At 49.7% G+C, this 20,263-nt stretch overlaps 1 protein-coding gene across 4 annotated transcripts in view; it reads left to right on the top strand.

Moving 5' to 3' along the window:
* The window catches only part of STK26 (serine/threonine kinase 26), a 234,213-nt gene that overhangs the window by 131,462 nt on the left and 82,488 nt on the right, over positions 1–20,263 (top strand). The window lies entirely within an intron of this gene.

The following is a 20,263-nucleotide window of genomic DNA, read 5'->3' as shown; positions in this document are numbered from 1 at the left end:
CAGTCATTAATGAAAATGCTGCTCCTTTTCACACAGCTACACCAATTTCTTTATTTACTTATTAACTTATTTACTTCTTAGGCTCATTTATTTTGGAACCTGAGACAATAATATATCGGCTACTGCTGTTACCGATGGCGATTCTTTCCAACAAAATGACTGTCCACTAGCTCTGCTGTGCTAAACAAACCCTTGTTCCAGACTTCATTGTCCTGGCTTGTTATCCTAGCATGGTAGCAGATTGAAACAATGATGCAAAACCTAGTTTTTTAGGTCTCGCACCGAAGGCTGCGCTTGCGCAGTCTCTCTCCGAGATTTATTATTTTTAGGTCTCGCAGAGAGACCTATTGCCGTGAAACCAAAAACTTAAACCAGGCGGATAGCATGTGCGGATTTTCAACAGTTCCCGTGAAATCAATTGACGCCAAGCACGCGCATTTCCCCACCTCAAAGCCATCAGCCTCCCTCCCACAGGCTTCCCCAGCGCGCTTGCCATAATTGCACCAGACCCGACCTCGGAGAGCTTCACTTCAAAGGGCTGCCCCGCCCATTGCTTCACACTTCACGGCCACCAGGCCGTGTCTCGCATTTCTCCAATGCTTGGACTTGCCACGCTGATAAAGTCTTTTTGTAAAATATCTCTTCGTATCCGCCCTTTATTGGAATAGAATGGTGACTCATTTAAATATATTCATTCTGTTGCCACTAGATGCCGCTGCGGAACCACAGTCTGGTGCTTCAGCAACTACAATTGAATGATAGGGCGAACTGAAGGGAAACAAAGGAATGAGTGACCGTCCCGGGAGCACCCCCATGCATGTCTTGTGTACCTACAGGCACCACTTCCTGCAAAGGCTCGGGGTACCTCCCGCTCTTTATAAATATGCCTGCCTGTGTCCTAGGGTGCTCTCCTCAAATCACTCTGCAGCACCCTTGCTCCAGTGTCCTAGGCTCCCCTAACTGCTCCTGCACAGGGCCACACTATAGGTGTCTGGTCAGGCGTGACATCACCCACGCATCCGCGTGGTGTCACGCGTCCTGCCTCCGACGGGTAGCACTGCCTGCACAAAAGACCCCTTGTGGCAGCTCCCTTCCTGTTCCAGACTCCCCCTCCCCCCACCTCCATCCCATGGATGGATCATGCTCCAGACCCCTCACTGCCGAGCATCGCCCCTGGTCCAGCCCTCCTCACTGCACAGCTCCCAGTCGAGTCCAGACCCCAACTACAGAGCACAGCTCCTCCCGGCCTCGCTACCTAGCCCCACTGCTTCTCACTCTCCTCACACACAGCTCCTGGTCCAGCCCTCCTCACTGCGCAGCTCCCAGTCCAGACCCCAACCACCGAGCACCGCTCCTCCCGCCCTCGCTACCTGAGTACAGCTCCTCATCCAGCTCACTGCACAGCTCCTGGTCTAGACTTCACTCACTGCCGAACACAGCTCCAGCCTCCCTTGCTACCCGAGCACCGCTCCTGCCTCCCTCGCTACCCAAGCACAGCTCCTCATCCAGCCCACTGCTTCTCGCTCTACTCACACACAGCTCCTGGTCTAAATCCCTCACTGCCTAGCACAGCTCCAGCCTCCCTCGCTACCCGAGCACAGCTCCTGGTCCAGCCCTCCTCAGCACCCAGCACAGCATGGGAGTCCTGGTCCAGACCCCCTCTCTATCATGCCACAGCTCCAAGCACCCACTGGCCACAGCTCAGCTCCCTACACTTGACGTAGGGCACCGCCGCCCATCACACTGGGCACAGCCACGTGCCCTACCTACACCATGCAGCGGTAATTCCACAGGCAGGCCTTGGGGGAGGGGAGGGGGAAGGGGGGGTTCTGGGGCGCTCAGCCAATATCAACCTTCAGGACCCTGCACCTGCTCGTACCTAAAGGCGGGTATAGTATAGTTCATACCACCTAACTCTCCCAAAAAACCGACCACACAGCTCATGTCGCTGAGGGGGCTTCTGCGTCACCTTTCTCTATCTTATTTCCATGTGTCAGGAAAGGTCACGCAGTTCACAGTATATAAAACCGTGGAAAACACGTCAGCTCTCATGCAAAATAAGCTTCTAGTAAGGCTTAGTGCTTTGACGCCTCAAACTGTCAGCAGGAGGGTAAAATCTTAGAAAATATATTTCTGCTTTGCTGGCTTGGATAAAAAGTCATGCAACTGACTGGGAACAAAATGGTAAAAACATGGAGATATTTAACAGGTAACACCGAAGCTCCAACTCCCATAGTGTAGCTGGCTTAAAGTTTAAAGTAATAAAGACAAACACATAATGGCCAGTTACAAGCTGTGATCATGGACTGGGAGAGTACATTAAGCACGGGAAGTGGAGTACCTAGTCACCCCGCTTGCCTCTGATAGCATCCTCAACACAGGCCTCGGGGTTCCCTCCTAGCCCCAGAGCACACTCTAATTCCCTATCTCATGCTGCCTATACCCAAGTCTCTCTGTGTGTCAGGGTCACGAAATGTGCCCCCTTCATAGGTGGTTTGTAACGGTCCCTGTGAAGTGATCACACAGGCCCTCTTTACTGCTTGCCTCTGCGTGCATGTTTAGGTAAGTGTGCATCAGTGACTGGTGCGTGCTTTACTCACGCAGCTCCATTGTCTCTGCAATGAAATACGTGCTGCATTACACTGTCTGCCGGCGCACGCACTTTACTTTTGGTACTTTGTTTAAAGGTGGAACTGTGGCATGGGAGAGTGGTGGCTTGTGCAGATGAGGTGGTTGTAACGCGCAGTATATATGTGATTCTGTTGGTGAGTGTGGGCAAGCCCTTGAGTCGGAGTGCTCCCTCACTCACCAATGATAATACACGGCTCAGCCCCTATGATCTCCATGCACGTCCTGCACCTTTCTCTTTCTTCATGTTTAACAGGGATAAACACGCGTCTTCACCCCAAACCCTAGCGAGTTCACGTGAACACAAGCACGCGCTTTCCCCCCACATTGGCTTTCATGCTGGTTTACACTTCCAATTACCCTACCCCTCCCACAAAGCAAGCCAAGAACATCAAAGCGACCGTCTGCTTTGAACCCATTTGCCACGCACCATCCATTTCACGCGCTCCTCGCTCCTCCTCCCAGCGCTGCCTTTCCTCTGCCGGCTACTTTTAACTTGTTTACCGTGGAATCAGTAGCTCGGTCCGTTTTCTTACACTGCAAGTGGTCAGGGATTTACTCTAGTAAAGGGCTGGAGTAGCTTCCTTTCTAGGTGGGGAAAGGTAATGGTGCACACCAAATTTCGTGTTGGTGCAGGGGAAGAGGTTTCTCTGTGTTGGCTTTACACATAACATAACCCGGGAAAGCTTTCGCTGCGGATACAAGAAGACAAAATGTGTATTTGTACGACAGGCTGCATTTCTCCAGAATAGCCCCCACCCCTCAACACCACCCGCTGGTGAAAGAGCAGATGCTTGCTTGCTGTCCTGCCCCCTTGTTCCTTGTGCTTGCTGTCCTGTTCCCCCCTCGTTGCTTGTGCTTGCTGTCCCCCCCCCCCCCTTGTTGCTTGTGCTTGCTGTCCTGCCCCCCTCGTTGTTTGCTTGCTGTCCATCCCCCTCGTTGCTCGTGCTTGCTCTCCTGCCCCCCTCATTGCTTGTGCTTGCTGTCCTGCCCCCCTCATTGCTTGTGCTTGCTGTCCTGCCCCCCCTTGTTGCTTGTCCTTGTCTTCCCACCCCTTGTTGCTTGTCCTTGCCTGCCCACCCCTTGTTGCTTGTGCTTGCTGTCCGGCCCCCCCTCGTTGCTTGTGCTTGCTGTCCTGCCCCCACGTTGCTTGTGCTTCCTGTCCTGCCCCCCGTTGCTTGTGCTTGCTGTCTTGCCCCCCGTTGCTTGTGCTTGCTCTCCTGCCCTCTCGTTGCTTGTGCTTGCTGTCCTGCCCTCTCGTTGCTTGTGCTTGCTGTCCTGCCCCCTCGTTGCTTGTGCTTGCTGTCCGGCCCCCTCGTTGCTTGTGCTTGCTGTCCTGCCCCCTCGTTGCTTGTGCTTGCTGTCCTGCCCCCTCGTTGCTTGTGCTTGCTGTCCTGCCCCCTTGTTGCTTGTGCTTGCTGTCCTGCCCCCTTGTTGCTTGTGCTTGCTGTCCTGCCCCCTTGTTGCTTGTCTTGCTGTCCTGCCCCCTCGTTGCTTGTGCTTGCTTCCCTGCCACCTCGTTGCCTGTGATTGCTGTCCATCCCCCAGCTCGTTGCTGGTGCTTGCTGTCCTGCCCTAGTTCGTTGTGCTTGCTCTCCTGCCCTGCTATTGGCATTGTAAATGACAATGCCATTTATTAATGTTTAAAAAAAAAACATAAATAAAAATGTCATGAGCAATGCCAATAGCTCTAACTTTAAGAATGCAGAGACCATTGCATTGTAAATGCTTGTTTTAGATTGTGAAGCATGTCTGTATGGCCTGCTCATTTAGTAACTATGCCACAGAAGCAGTTGCGTTCCAAACGTGAGGGTGAATGTGCATCTTATTTAGGAGTTCTTGAACAATCATTAGTGGGTAGAAAGTAGTGCGACAAAAGGAAGAACTTTCAAACCTTCAGTCCCAACAGCCATCATATATAGACAGATGAATCAACCAGATGGGATACAAGTCTAGATACATTGAAGGTCTTTAATCCCCAACAGATAGCTATGTGATTTATCTGTTGTCTGGGGATGAAAACTGGGTCCTTAGCGCTCTAAATGTATTGGCAAAGGACACAAGGCAGAGCAATAAAAAGTTGCTAAGATTGTCAATTGGTGAAAGGTGCCCGGTATACCTAGTTTCCTCAACAAAAGAAAAATCCACAACTTTGCATCCAGGCACTTTCAATCTCACAGAAGTACACAGTTGATTAGCTGGTAGTGATATGCCTGTGATGTTCTACTGACATCACTGTAAATCTACTGCAGTTTAATAGGCTCCAGATATCTAACATGACTGTGATTGTCATTGCACCACTGTTGGTTTGGGAGCTGTGGAATGCCTCTCTGGTATAACAAAGAAATATTAATTGCAGAGTAAAACGTTGTCAAGCTATCAGTACACACATTTACTGACGGTTACCGTAGAGAAAATGTATCCCTGAGCTTCAAAACCTTCAATAATTTGCATCGCTCCTGAGGCCTTTGAATTTCAACACTTGAAGATACCCGATTGATGTGAGAATGTAATATTGAACGCCTGAAGACCAAATGCCGGGAAATCTTATGCTACTAAAATGTACCAGATAGATTAATTGGTTTCCCAGAACGGTTGTCAAGAAACATAGTTTTGCTTGTTAGCATGTGGTTTCTTAAGGATACCTTCTTCAGATAGAGCAATTCTTTGAACCAACGCACAAGGCAATGATTTGTCTCTGAAGACAACTTTCTTAATAGCAAACAAGCGTTGGAGAAGGATTCATAAATTGCACGCCTTATCTGTTCAATAGCCATACTTTATCAGACACAACCACAACGTAGTTTTGACGACACATTTTCAGTTTGTAGAGAATGTATATCTACTTTATATGTTAAATCAAACTAGAGAATTGCCTTTTTCCCAAAGAACAATCAATTCAGCTGTAATTGTGCTCCGTACATTAAATATTAAAGGGCTATTAGGAAAATATTGCATTTTTTGTTGCGCAAGCTACTGAAGTGTTAGGTTCCTCAGTCATTAGATGGCTATTGTGAGATGGATTGTTCATACCATTCAGCTCTGTTACTCATTGGTAGAAAAGGCACTCAAAACTAAGCCTAAAACTCATTCCATTGGAAGAAGGGGATATCATTGGTATTTATAGGAAATATATCCATTCATACCATACTACACACCTACAATTTTGTTCTCCATGCATGCTTGCATTCACAAAGCACTGTTTTATAAATGTGCACTCACACCAGAGGCCCAAGTAGGTCAAATATTATTTAAAAACATATTTTTGGCGTTGCTCCTCAACCCCTTCACTATGGGGCTGTAGGGCAAAGGGAGAAACACTGCTCGTATTCTTTACACGTGTGAATTTAGCATAGGTTAACACTACAATAGAAACTGGTTACCTGTAATGAGTTTATTTTTAATCTTTTAATATTAGTGGGTAATCTTAATACTTTTCTCCATCCAGTATCCAGCAAGGTCTATAAACAAATCAATCCACAGTTGCGTATACCAATTTTACGTCACTCACCCTACCACCTCTTCTCCTACAATACCTTCTAATCACTCTGTCACAAATGTGCTACCCATCCTACAAAATAATACCAGACAATGATGTAGTAGTTTTGCTGTTTGAAAAACACTTGTGGTTTCAAATGTGACTCCCCTACCTCCACATTGATGATCGGGAGTTTGTTGGTCAATCAGAAGAAAAAAAGATAATTTAAATTGGAGCTCACCGATTCAGTCTCTGTGGGCTAATGATCAACGTTTTATTTTTTATTTAAGTTTCTGGTTTCCTACCTGGGAGTGTTAATTTTGCAATGTGTCTGCCCATACGAACTTATTCTCGTAACATGAAGGTTATTAGGTGCCTGCTGGACCGGCCCTTCTGTGTTCCAACAACTGTTTGGCTCGGAATGTGACCAGTCAACCGGATTTTGGTGATGATGAGGATAAATTTCCCTCACAATATGCTAATTTATATTTGGATCAAGAGGAGACCAGTGAATTTGGTACTTTCCCTAACACTGGGCTGAATTCTCTCTATGGGCCTTTACACCATAATCGGCCTAATTTGCCATAGTCGTTAGACAGGCAGTTGAAGTTCTGGACTTGCAATACCATCCGTTGAGGTGAAAATCAATGTGTTCTCTGAACATTTTACAATGAAAGACCTCATCTGTACCTTTGCTGCTGTTCAATGAGGCGCTAACTAACACCCTCAAGGGTACTTGGGCTAAGTGCTGCGTCTGCCCACCAGTTAACAGACAGGTGGCATGACATCGCAGACCTGCTCCTGGTGACTTGACCTTCCTGGCACAACACCCTTCTGCTGAGAGCCTTGTTGTTCGGCATCTGCTACCACCCACTGACCAAGTCGAAAATAGAAGGATTTGGAAAGAGGATGTACTCGTCAGCTAGCTTTGCTCTTAAGGTCAGTCAGCGCCAGCTGTTTGCTGGGTAAGAACTCCGATTCATTATGGGACATGGCTGCTGAGGTCTTGCCAGCATTGCCAGAGGAATTCTGGGCCCAGTTTGTTACATACCAAGATGGCCAGGATGTGGCCAAAAATGTTGTACAGTCTGGACAAGCCCAGCCATTTAGGTAGGACGTTTGGAGCTAGGGGGGTGCTCCAGCATGACGATTGGATGAGAGACATAAGTTTTTCGAGTGATGTCCAAGTGTCACTCATGGATGTGCCTTTTGAAGGTTTCACCTTTTTAGTGAGAGGGCTGATTCCGCCCTTGAGCAGTTTAATGAAAAGAAAGTGGTTGTGTGCTTCCTCGATCTCCACAGCCACGAGGCACTATACCAAATAATGTTGTCCCTTTCAAGGCAGTGCTAGAGGCGGTGTCAAGGCGCAATGCCCATGCAAAAGGCACTTCTGTAGTAGGGGATCTCTGTGTATAGTCATAATCTAGTAAATAGTCCCGCCCATGTGCGTGGACCCCGGCAATCAAAAATAATCTCTTAAGTTGTCAAATCATGCAGAAACTGCAAAGACACTTAAGAGAGAATTTAAAGACAAATAATGCAGCCTATATCCACAGGCTACACTGTCCAGTACTTCAACTAGAAATTCCACCAAATAAAACCACACACACAACACAGCCAGCCCAGTTTCTACCATAGAGAAACTTGCCTCCACCAGTAAAAGACTCTGGAATGATAGAGAGGAAGGCATGGACAGACAAGCCCCATAGGCTGCCATTATGTGGCTTAAATAGGATACTGTGCCTTTAAGAGAGCTTTCCAGAACTTTCTCCCAGTATCCCAGAATGCATAGCAGGTCCCTCTACTTTCAGTTCTTTTTTCCGGCTCCTGCTAACAGGACCCTGGCATTGAGCTCTCCCTTATTTCAAGGGTTTATTGGATATTTTGGGACTTTTGTGTTTTAAAAGTGTTTGAGTTAACTTTCTTGGTGTTTTCCTTCTCTTCTGTGTGTTGGTTCAGGCGTTTTAGAGCTCTAAAACGCCTGGTCTTTTTGACAAGTGCCCAGCATGTGGAAGGAAGAAGGCCAAGAGTGATCCACACGACGTCTGCATCGTCAGTCTTCAGGGACATGATCTTCAGGGAGACAGTCATCTGCCCGCAGTTTACAGCTCGGACTCTGAGGGACAGGCTGAAGATTAGGCTTTCAGGCCTTGAGGAGAGACGTCTGCAGGCTGCAGGTGGGTCTGGGCAGGCTGGGAAGGTTCCCTCTGCCTCTGCTGAGGCCCCTGGGGGGCTCCCCAGAGGCAGGAAGACCAGCAAACGGTCCCGGTCTCCGTCAACGTCGATTGCATCGACGACGACATCGAGAGGGATGACGGCGGTGTGTTCCCCATCTCCCCGGGGCTCCGGGTCGAGACGGCATGACGGCTCGACGTCGAAAGGCCTGGAGAGGTCGCAGTCGAAGCCACCGTCGACGTCCTCGTCGACGTCGGTGTCTTCCTATCGACGTCGGAGACGAAGCGACAAGCATCGGCGCTCGCCGTCAAGGCGACACCGCCGATCGCCGTCGAAGCACCGGTCGACGTCGAGGGGCTCCTCGACGTCGAGGGCCTCAAGAAGGAGGAATCGACGCTCGTCGTCGAGGACGGAACGTTCGGCGTCGCGGAGGCGGCATACGGCGTCACGGAGGAAGAGGTCGATGTCGCGGGGGCGGCGTTCGACGTCGAGGAAGAAGAGGTCGGCGTCGCGGAGGCGGCGTTCGACGCCGGAGTTGCGGAGGCGCCGTTCGACGCCGGAAAAGCGACGCTCAGCGTCGAGGGAAGAGATCGGCGCCTATGAGTCGTTCCACCTCTCCTAAACGGCGCATGAGGGATTCTGGCGCCAGAAGTCAGACTGCTTCTAGTGGAGGACGCAAGAGGAAGCGATCACCTGCTGAAGGGGCTGGATCTCAGCCCCCTTCGCCTAAGGGGTCACCGGGCTCGGTGTACTCAGAGGTGTACACACCATCTCGGCCTAGGTCGCCACCTCCGCCTGCACCTAAAGAGGACCCTCCCACCAACCCTCCACTTCCGCCAGGCGGCCCACCGCCACCGGTTCCTCCGCATGGGCCGGCCCCTCGGTCAGTGGTCCCTCCGCCGAGGTCCACGTCGTTGCCTCCATTGCCTACACCTCCTAAGGGGACACCGAAACCTAAACCCCGAGAGGAGCCAAGGAAGACCCCCACGGAAACCGGTGGAGCGGCCACGGGCTGGCAGGTCTCGCTCTCAGAGGAGGGAGAGATCGCGACACAGATCGTCCACGCGGTCGAGACGCCGCCATAGGAGGCACGACTCTCGCACTCACACAAGGTCCTCTGGGACCAGGGACTATTCTCCGACTTTGTCGGGGTCACCAGACACGAAGGTGTCCCCGATTGATGACCTGGTGGCGTTCCATGATGTCCTTTTAAGGGGCGCTGCGAAGTTGGGCATATCCTTGACGGTGCCTACACCTAAGACTTCAGTCATTTTTGAGACATTGCATCAAAAACACCTGTCTCGTCCACTACTTCCTCTGGTGCCAGGCCTGGAGGAACCGGCTATGGCCCTTTTTCTCACCCCTGCGGTGACGAAGGCGTCTCCATCGAGATTGCTGAAAGTACCGGGCTCCCGATTCGGACCCGGCCTTTCTGAGGGCGGAACCCCCTCCGGACTCTGTGATTGTGACGGCGGCCCGCAAACAACATGCCACCACCCCGTCATCCACGCTTCCCCCCGGATAAGGAGTCCAGATGGATGGATTCAGCAGGGAGGAAAGTATGTGGAACGTCGGCGACCTCTATGAAGGCTGCGAGTGCCACAGCGCTCTTGGGACGCTACGACCGCGCCCTCTGGGACTCCCTCCAGCAGTTTGCGGAGCACTTACCTCGCGAGAAGCGGGAGGACTTCCAGGAAGTGCTGAATGAAGGGATGCTGGTGGCGAACTAGATTATCAGCGCTGCAGCGGACTCTTCCCTGTTGGCGGCTCATGGGTTTTGCCATGGAGTTAACCAACGACGTCACGCCTGGCTCCGTCTTACGTCCCTGAAACCGGACGCACAGCAGAGGGTAGCCAACCTGCCATTCTCTGGCGAGACCCTCTTCGGGAAGCATGCGGATGACGAGATGGCCCGCATGAAGGCGGAGGCCGAAACGCTCACGGCTGTGGGCCTGGAGAAGCCTAAAGACACGAAGAAGTCGTACCGCCCATTCCAACGGCGGTTGGGTGGGCAAGGCAGAGGAGGTGGCCAAGCTTCGGGACAACCGCAACAACAGTTCCGTAAGCCGTTCCAGAAGCGCCAGAAGGGCAGAGGAGGCCAGCAGTCGGCTCCGGCGCCCAAGGGCCAGGCTGGGTCCAGGCCCTAGGAACCTACTTCCCCCGGATCTGTTACCCACTCCGGTAGGGGGAAGCATTCAATTTTTTCTGGCAGAGTGGAGAAAAATTACTCAGGACAAGTGGGTGCTGAATATTGTTTGAAATGGATACAGTCTTCGGTTCACGAGCCCGCCTCCGGCGATTCCTTCGGTCAGCTCGCAGTTTCAGCTGCGCGAGCTCCAGGCGGAGGCCGATATCCTGTTAAGGAAAAAGGCGATATAAGACGTGCCTCTGTCCCAGAGAGGAAGAGGCTTGTACTCCCGGTTCTTCCTGGTTCGCAAGAAGGACAAGAACGAGTTCAGGCCCATTCTGGACTTGCGACAGGCAAACAAATGGATTTGCAGGGAAAAGTTTCGCATGCTGTTGTTGCATCAGATTTATCCTCAGTTGCAACAGGGAGACTGGCTATGTGCTATAGACCTACAGGATGCTTACTTCCATGTGCCCATTGCACACAAACACAGTAAGTTCCTGCGGTTCCAAGTCGGCGCCAATCATTATCAATACACAGTACTCCCATTCGGACTAAAGTCTGCGCCGAGAACATTCTCGAAGTGCATGGCGGTGGTAGCAGCACACCTGCGGAATAACAAGGTGTTTGTCTACCCGTACCTGGACGATTGGTTGATCAAGGCATCCTCCTTCTCAGAAGCGCGAGCACACTTCCAGAAGACGTGCGTTCTCTTGAACAAGCTGGGGTTACACATCAACATGGCCAAGTCTGTCCCGACTCCGGTCCAATGCATACAGTACTTGGGAGCCTCCATCAATACGCTGTCAGCAAGCGTGTCTCCTTCGGATGAGCGACGATTATCTCTCCTTCGGAAGGCTCAGGCTCTTATGACAACTCCATCTACAACAGTGAGAACGGTGTCTTCTCTACTGGGATCGATGGCCTCTTGTATCTTCCTGACGCCACACGCACGACTGCACATGAGACCGCTGCAGGAGTGCTTGGAAGACCAGTGGGATCAGAGGAAAGGATCTTGGGACGACAAGATATGACTGTCTCTGCGTGCTCTTCAGTCTCTGAAGTGGTGGTGTTCGGCGGAGAATCTCCTGAGAGGGGTTCACTTCCACAAGGACATTCCCTCGCAGACTGTTGTGACGGATGCTTCTCTCCTGGGATGGGGGGGGGGGGGCGCATTCCGGGAACCTACAGATTCAAGGAACGTGGTCACCGATGGAGGCCACGTATCACATCAATTTCCTGGAACTCAGAGCTGTTCACTTGGCACTGAAGGCCTTTCTTCCGTCCTGCCAGACCAACTCCCTGCTTGTCCAGACGGACAATACCACCACGATGTATTACCTCAACAAGCAGGGGGGCTCGAGATCACGCACTCTGTCACAGGAGGCGCAGGCGATCTGGCACTGGCTCCTAGCCAGAGGACTGACGATAACGGCTACCCATCTGCCAGGTGTGCAGAATGTTTAGGCAGACGCACTGAGAAGACTGGTTCAGGAAAACCACGAATGGGTCATAAACGACGAAGTACTAGGAGAAGTCTTCGCAAGGTGGGGAACTCCAGACGTAGATTTGTTCGCCACCGCTTAAAACAGCAAGTGCAGAGACTTCGCCTCCAGGTACTACCAGCAGGGGACTCTGGGGAATGCGTTATGGATCAACTGGACGAACAGCTTTCTGTACGCCTTTCCTCCCATTCCCCTGATTCCGGCGGTGCTCATCAAGCTGGCCCGGTCCAGGGCTCGGATGATACTGATTGCCCCGTAGTGGCCCAGGCAGTGGTGGTTCACGGACCTGCTTCACCGGTCTCTCCTTCCTCACATTCGGCTCACGAAGTTCGGGGGACGGATGTTACACCCCAACCTCTCGTCTTTGAGTTTGGCGGCATGGCTCCTGAGATAGTGCAATATGGCCATCTGAATCTGCCTGCGGATTGCATGGACATACTGAAGGAGTCTAAGAGGCCTTCCACTCGGACTTCATATGCTTACAAGTGGAAGAGGTTTTGTATCTGGTGCCAGTCTAAGAACCATGACCCTACGACCTGTAAGGAAGATGTCCTCCTTCCTTACCTACTACATTTGGCGCAGTCTGGACTTAATGTTCATTCCATTAAGGTTCATTTCGCCGCGTTGACTGCCTACAGGAAATGCCCTTCACAGACCTCCTTTTTCCAGATCCCTGTGATCAAAGATTTTCTGGAAGGATTGAAGAAAGTATTCCCTCCTGTCAGGCTTCCTTCGCCTTCATGGGAACTGAATGTGGTGCTGTCCAGGTTGATGAAGGAGCCTTTTGAACCTATTCATAAGGCTTCGTTGCAGCACCTGTCCTGGAAGGCGGCGTTCCTCGTGGCCATTACATCGGCCCGCAGGGTCAGTGAAATTCAGGCGTTGTGTTGTACTAAACCTTATACTGTATTTCATGCTCCTAAGGTTGTTATGCGTACTCACCCTAAATTTCTTCCCAAGGTTATTTCTGATTTTCATGTCAACCAGACCATAACTTTGCCTACGTTTTTTCAGAATCCTTCGTCTCCAGCGAAAAGGTCTCTCCATTCCCTGGATGTTAGGAGGGTGTTGAAATTCTATCTGGATAAAACCAAAGATATTCGTAGGTCTGACCAGTTGTTTATTAATTATGGATCAGTCAGGACGGGTCTTGCTACCTCTAAGCAGTCCATTTCTAGGTGGATTGTGTCCTGCATACAATTATGTTACCAAAAGGCTAATGAGACCTTAGGAGGTAAGCTTAAGGCTCATTCCACCAGGGGCAAAGCTGCCACGACGGCCTTGCTCCGTAACGTGCCGATTGCTGAAATCTGCAAAGCAGCCACTTGGAAGTCCGTTCATACCTTTGCTAAGCTTTACTGTCTGGACTCTGATGCCAGGGCAGATGCTCAGGTTGGGCAGGCTTCGCTGCGGAACTTGTTCGCACAGTAGTGGCGTTTATTTATTTCTCCACCGCCGCTTTGGTGTGGGGATGGGCTTGTCATTCTATTCACTAGATTATGACTATACACAGAGATCCCCTACTACAGAAGGAGTAGTTTCTGTCCTGTAACTCCAGTTCTGTAGTAGGGGTATCTCTGTTATAGTCCTAAGCGCCCGCCCTCCTCCCCGGTGGAGATATTTCTTCATGTAAGGAATGCAACAGGTCTGGCGTGCTTCGCCTTCAAAAAGAACTGAAAGTAGAGGGACCTGCTATGCATTCTGGGATACTGGGAGAAAGTTCTGGAAATCTCTCTTAAAGGCACAGTATCCTATTTAAGCCACATAATGGCAGCCTATGGGGCTTGTCTGTCCATGCCTTCCTCTCTATCATTCCAGAGTCTTTTACTGGTGGAGGCAAGTTTCTCTATGGTAGAAACTGGGCTGGCTGTGTTGTGTGTGGTGTTTTTTGGTGGAATTTCTAGTTGAAGTACTGGACAGTGTAGCCTGTGGATATAGGCTGCATTATTTGTCTTTAAATTCTCTCTTAAGTGTCTTTGCAGTTTCTGCATGATTTGACAACTTAAGAGATTATTTTTGATTGCCGGGGTCCATGCACATGGGCGGGACTATTCACTAGATTATGACTATAACAGAGATACCCCTACTACAGAACTGGAGTTACAGGACAGAAACTACTCCTTCAGTACTTTCGGGGTCGGGTATCCAGAAAGACTGCACCCAGACCTGCACTGTTTGCAAACCTCCCATACCTCGGCCCCTCTGGCAGCAGCCTCCAGGCCGCTTTAGTTTGACCATAGACATACTCGACCACCCAGTGGTATGCAGAATCAACAATTTTCTTCAAGGGTGGTGGGTCATAACTTCCAAAAGGGAGGTCCTACAGGTAATCCATTGGGGCTACACCTATTCATTCCCGTCCTTTCCGCTGCCCTGTCTACATAGAAGCTGCTTCCTGAGGAGCATTTGTCCATTTTTCTGAAGAAAGTTCAGGCTTTTTTTACAAAAGGAGCCATAGAGAGAATCCTGCCTTCGGAGACTCGAACTTACCAGTGCTCCTCGGGTGTTCATGAAGGTGATGGCAGTAGTTGTAGCAAACCGTTGGAGGAACCAATCTTCTCATACCTTGACAACTGGCTGTTGAAGCTGTACTTGCCACAGTCAGTCATAGTCGTGGGCCACCAACATACAGCAAACTTTCCTACATCTTTGGTGTTTACAATTAGTGTGCCTGTAACAGTGTACAGGAAATTAATGTTAATTTTTTTTTTGAGGAAGAAGTGGTCCCTTGGCATGAAGATTCAGTGATCAGTAGGCACAAAGGTTGAATTCGTTCTATGCCCTAAGCTCATGTAATAAGAAAATATTTATTAAATCACACAACAACAAAAAGGGGGATTCTTAATTGGAGTGGGAAACCTAAGACCACAAGGGAGGGCAAGAGTAAGGCTCAGGCACTTAAGAGAAAGGGACAAGAAAATAATACAGTTTGTGTCACAATTTGTGGTACCAATGCTAGTAAATCTATGAATCAAAAATATATGCAATAGTCATGGTACTATATGTCGACGATGCTTTGATCCCGTTCATTGATATTGGGATCATCAGGACTTAGATTATGCCTCAGATTGGACAATTGCAGTCTGAAAAGAACGTAGGGGCTTTGGAAGGAAAGGGGGAAAGGAGAAGAAACATTAGGAGAAATGCAGGAATATTGAATTTACAGATGAGATAACTGGGGCCAGGCTTTCAAACAATGCACATATGTGATCAGGTGTCGTGCATCCAAATACATACATGCAAATCTCAGAAAAAAGATGCCATCATTGCAGTGCAAAGTAAGGTAGAGGCAATGTATTAGCACCAGGAGAGTGAAGGAGAAATTATCAACCATGCTAGTGCGTGATCGGGTGTAGTACAATCGAATACATACAGAAAAATGTCACACTACATTTCATTTTTTAATCCTGAAAGGCCTACATCTATCATTGAATAACATTGAAGTGAACATATTATATTTAATAAGCTGTAACCTCCAATTGGGAGCAGGTAGACATGTTGAGTTTGGTGACTAAAGATTTGTAATTAAAAGCCCTCTGTAAGGGTAAATTCGATTTTTAATCACAATTCTGCAAATGCACTTTGTAGAAAGTTTACATTTTCTTGTCCTAAACATTTGGTGCCGACAGCCTGTTCATAAAGCACATGACTAGGTGTAGCTGGCCGTTGGTCTTTTTTGTAGTGCTCCCAGACAGTGAGACATAGGGAAAATGGGTCCTAGCAGGATGGGCCACTGTTATGTTATGTTATGTTATGTTATATGGGTATTTATTACGCGCACGACTACTCTTGAGTATCCTGGCGCGGATCATCATCTGAGTTACAGAGGGAGAAGAGCTGTCTCCTGCCATTATTGCACATCACAAAGGCCCTCCTGGGCACTGTCACAAAGGGTTTAACACTAGTCCAATATTATGACTACTGTACTGGGTTTTGGGGTAGCAGGTGAGTGGCGCTCCGGCAGGTAGCTATAACAGGAGATAACTGGGTGGTGGATATAATTAAGTGTGTGGTGCCGCCAGGACAGGAGGAAACCCAAAACCCCTGAATGAGCGAGGAGCAAACGCCCATCCCTCAGCAAAGTACGACAGAAACCTGGGCACACATATTAATATCAACAGTAGATACAAAAATTGGTAGTAAATGTTATCGACACCGGTGTTTTTCTTATATGTTTTTTATGTGAAGATGTTCATAGGAAAAACAACGCCAGCTGACATGTGTTTCGTCAACACGTCAGTGCCTGTGACTCTTCAGGGCTTGGGAGGCATGGAGGTGGTATCGATGATCCGGTGATAATTCCAACCAGGAGTGCGGGTTAAAGGGTAATGGCGGAATAGTCAGGTTTTAAAGTTGTCGGGCGGGGTACGTCCATGGCAATAGCGGAGCCTGTAGAAGCAGAACTCCCCCAGGGCTCGTCTCGTTGGAAAGAGTGAATCCGAGCCTCCCAAGCCCTGAAGAGTCACAGGCACTGACCTGTTGACGAAACACTAGTCCAATATTACCTCAGAAAAACCGGGGCCAGTGCAGGGAGGAAGGGGATTTCTGGCACCTTGAGGGGGTGGTAACCTATTGAAGCTTTCCACACTTCGAAATCGGCACCAGATATAAATATCGGACCCTGAGACCCAAATCTTCAGTACACTTCTGTGCCACTGTTTAGCCCTGCCCGAAAGGAGGACTGTTGTGCTGCTGATTAGGTTGCCACTCTTTAGGACTGCTGACGTGTTTTGCCGCCCTGGTCCCCTCTTGCCTGGGTCAGGACCGGACCTAACTCCTTGGGCTAGTTTGATGGCCTACTGATCAGAAGCCTCAGGGACAGAAGAGGCTTCCAATAACCTTAAACACAGCACCAGGAGTCTGCCATTTGTGGGTCTTGCTCTACCAAGTGATGCCATCCCAGGCCTGGGCCCTTGGAAGTGGGCCTGAAGGTGCTCTGCTAGCCGAACTGTGAATCCAGCAGATCAGATGCATCTCCTCTGCTGTATGGTATAACCCGAGCAGAACTGACACATTACCTTTGCTTCATGAAATTTACCAAGGACTTCGCATTTCAGCCCTGTTGGAACCACTGCTGGGCATAGTCAATGCAGGACCTCTCATTGCAACCTCGCCGCTACTCTGAAGCAATGCATTGCATTGGCTGCGCATCCTCCAACCCGGGCTTCTCATCACTAGCCTTAATCCACGGGATCCTCGATGATGCAGTCTTGCACCTCAAAATCATTTTGGCTGCATGACGCTTCCTAGACACGGGACTCTGCAACTGTTGGCAAACAGGATTTAAGGTAATCTAGTTCAGTGGGCCTAGCTTTTTTATGAAGGTATGACTTGGTGACTATCTGGTCACGCTAGACCAGGACAGTTAGCACTTTTCTGCTTTTGGTGTTCTATTCACTCAACTTTAAAGTTACATGTCCCTGGTTCTACTAATAAAATGTTTGTTGTTTTGGTCCTCCTTTTGAGTTTTAAAATTTGCTCTATTTTTCTAACTTGCTTCAGGATTTTTCCTGTGGTGTTTTCACGTTATTGCTTTTTGTAGTGCTTCATAAATACTTCACAAATTACCTCCAAGTTAAGCCTGACTGCTATATGCCAAGCTACCGGAGGGTTGAGCACAGATTAATTTGGGATGTGTTTGTGCCTTACCCTGACAAGGATTGCGGTTTCACCACCCGCGCCCCCTTCCCAACCAGCCACCCAATTTCTTAGTCATTTATTTCAATTTTCCCCTACTAAATTCCTTTTTTTTAATCCAATGATTAGTTTCTTTGGGATAATGTGCGATGTAGAGCAAAGCTAGAGTTGTCTGCCACTGTATCGCAAGATGAAAAAGATCTATGTTAACTTTTCTTTCCCATTCTTTATTTCATTTCTGTCAACGTCTATGAATTTGCAGAGTGGTAATTATGGCCCACTGGAGCTCTATTGAAGACCCAGCCCTCCCAAATTGAGCTGGGGAGTCTAAATTGGGGAAAAATCCAGCTGGCCCATTTTAAAACATCCCCCATGACACCACACCCCAAAAAAGTAATACCTGGCCTCCTGCCAGCCTTTGCACCATCCTCCTATACCCTACCCAAATTTGTGCTCACATTGAGAGGAAAAAGCCTGTGCCATGTTGACAGCAGATAGCCACTGGCCAGCCTGGATTGTTTTTCCCTTTCTGGGCACAAGTGTGCAGAATGGAGATGAACAATGTTGTCTTTGGCAGAGTGCAAATCTTGTGCATCCTTGTTGCGGCTACGGGCTTGCCACTGGAACCTGTGCCTCTTTAGCACATTGCTATTGGATACCCTGAGAGCAAAAGTGTTCTGTCACAGACTTAGTCTTCTCATTTCTTATGAATTAGTGCGTAAAGGTCCTAGTAAATCTGCACAGTGTCTGTGAAATACTATGTCCAGTTTACCCGTTGCTGCCCGGAACACAACTTCTTTGTCCTGAAAAAAGTGAACCCTTGTGAGAATGTGTGCCATGCCTACGATCCACTGCCCTGGCATATGTACGCCACCCCTCTAGCAGGGTGCACTATTTCAGTGGTGAAGGTACTGGTGCATGAGCTCTATAACCCTACAGTGTCTAGGTCCATGCTTGGACCATATAAGTGCAGTAAAGCCATAAACAGTTTATAGTATGAGAGTTTGTCATTACGAACCCCACAGCACCATAATGGCTTTACTGCAAAAAGGGAAGTTTGATATCGAACTTCTCATCACATTAAACCCACACTGATGCCAGTATGGGATTTAATGAAAAATGCACTCCGAGGACATCTTAGAGATGCCTCCCTGAAAAACGACCTAACTCTAGTGTCCTGGCTGAGTGGCTGCTCACCAGCTGCCATCACCAGACATGTTTCTGGCCCCCTGGGTTGAGAGCCTGCTGCTCTCTGGGTCCTGAAACAACGCACATCCTGAGTCGAGGTGCCAAGCCTCCTCCCTCAGGATGGGCAGGGTCCAGGAAGGGGAAGCTTCAAAGACTTGCCGCCTCTGTGAGCTACCCCAGCCATTTGTTGCTCTCAGCAAATGACCCCACAGGTTCATGACCCCACTTTGGGGAGAATTGGTGGGAAATCCAAGTTAGGAGGAGAGGTGTTCCCACTTTTGCCAACTCCACTCCTCCGGTAGGAGAGGTGAGGTGAAGCACAACTCTCAGCCCTGCCATCTTGAAGATAGGGGGGCCCCAGCAAACCAGAGTGAGGCTCATGTCCCCTCCCACTGGAGGGTGGCATAATAGGGGGTACCCACCCCAAGGAAGGGACCCAACACACCTTGGTACCTGTAAGTCCCTTAAATTTAGTATTTAGGGGCAACCCCCAACCTTACCTCCTCAGACAAGAAGATAGGACCCAAGAAGCCTTGCTGAATGAGAAAGAGGAGGACACCAACTGACTTGGCCCCTGCCCTACTGGCCTGTCCCGCCCTCAACTTGCTCCAGAGAAATCCTGGTGTGTCCTGCAGCCCGCAGAACCCGGAGGACCTACCCTGCCATCCCAAACCAGACTTTGTTTCCTGTAAGCACCTGATTTGCTCTCCATCAGACTCTGGCTCTGGCCAAATCCGCGAGTCTAAACCAGACAGCCCGAGTTTGAGTGGCCCAACACCAGGAGGAGGTTTTCCCAGCGATCCTGATCTGGTGATCCCGGACCTACCTCAAGACCTCCAGCTGACTCCTGCAGCCCATTTCTGGAGCATCTCCCCCCCGACCATGACTGGAGCCGGTAGGATGAATACCACACCATAAGTCACCCTTGCACACGGGTGGCCCAACAGACTGTGTCCCGCCATCCCACGACGTCCCAACTTACCTCTCCACCCGGTTGTCTCATCCAGCGATCTTCGTCCCCGAGCCAGCAGTGTTTGTTGCAACCGGAGAATCGCAATTGAAAACTGGGCACACATTGTCAATGCAGCACCCTGCCCCCACCCACCCCTGTGCCGCTGTGGGTGCACTTTGGGGGCTAAATCCGATCTCCCTTTGTGCTGACTCTACGTCCTGGAGCTTTGCTCTTACAACCTTGTGGCCTGCTTGTGAGCAGCCTCCAACTGGAGGCCCCCCTATCCCTCATTGGATAACATTGGGACTCTGCACCTGACAGCCCTAGTGCAGCTGAGGATGCTTTGAGTGCATCCTTGACCCTGGGGGAACCCTTGGTCTAACCCCAAAAACCCAACTCCCTGAACACAGTACTTACCTTGAAATCAATAACTTTATGTTCGAGGCATATGGGCTGCAGACCCCACACTGTTGCATTAGATCACCATTTGGTGGTGGGCCCGGATGATTACACTTTGTTGTTGTCTTGTAAGAGTCTTTGTCTGCTAGGTGACTCCTCCCTTAGACCGTAGT

The sequence above is a fragment of the Lissotriton vulgaris genome, chromosome 4_1 (assembly GCF_964263255.1).
Source record: "Lissotriton vulgaris chromosome 4_1, aLisVul1.2, whole genome shotgun sequence".
NCBI lineage: Eukaryota > Metazoa > Chordata > Amphibia > Caudata > Salamandridae > Lissotriton > Lissotriton vulgaris.
The sequence above is the reverse complement of the archived record's forward strand: the minus strand, read 5'-3'. Positions and strand labels throughout refer to the sequence as shown.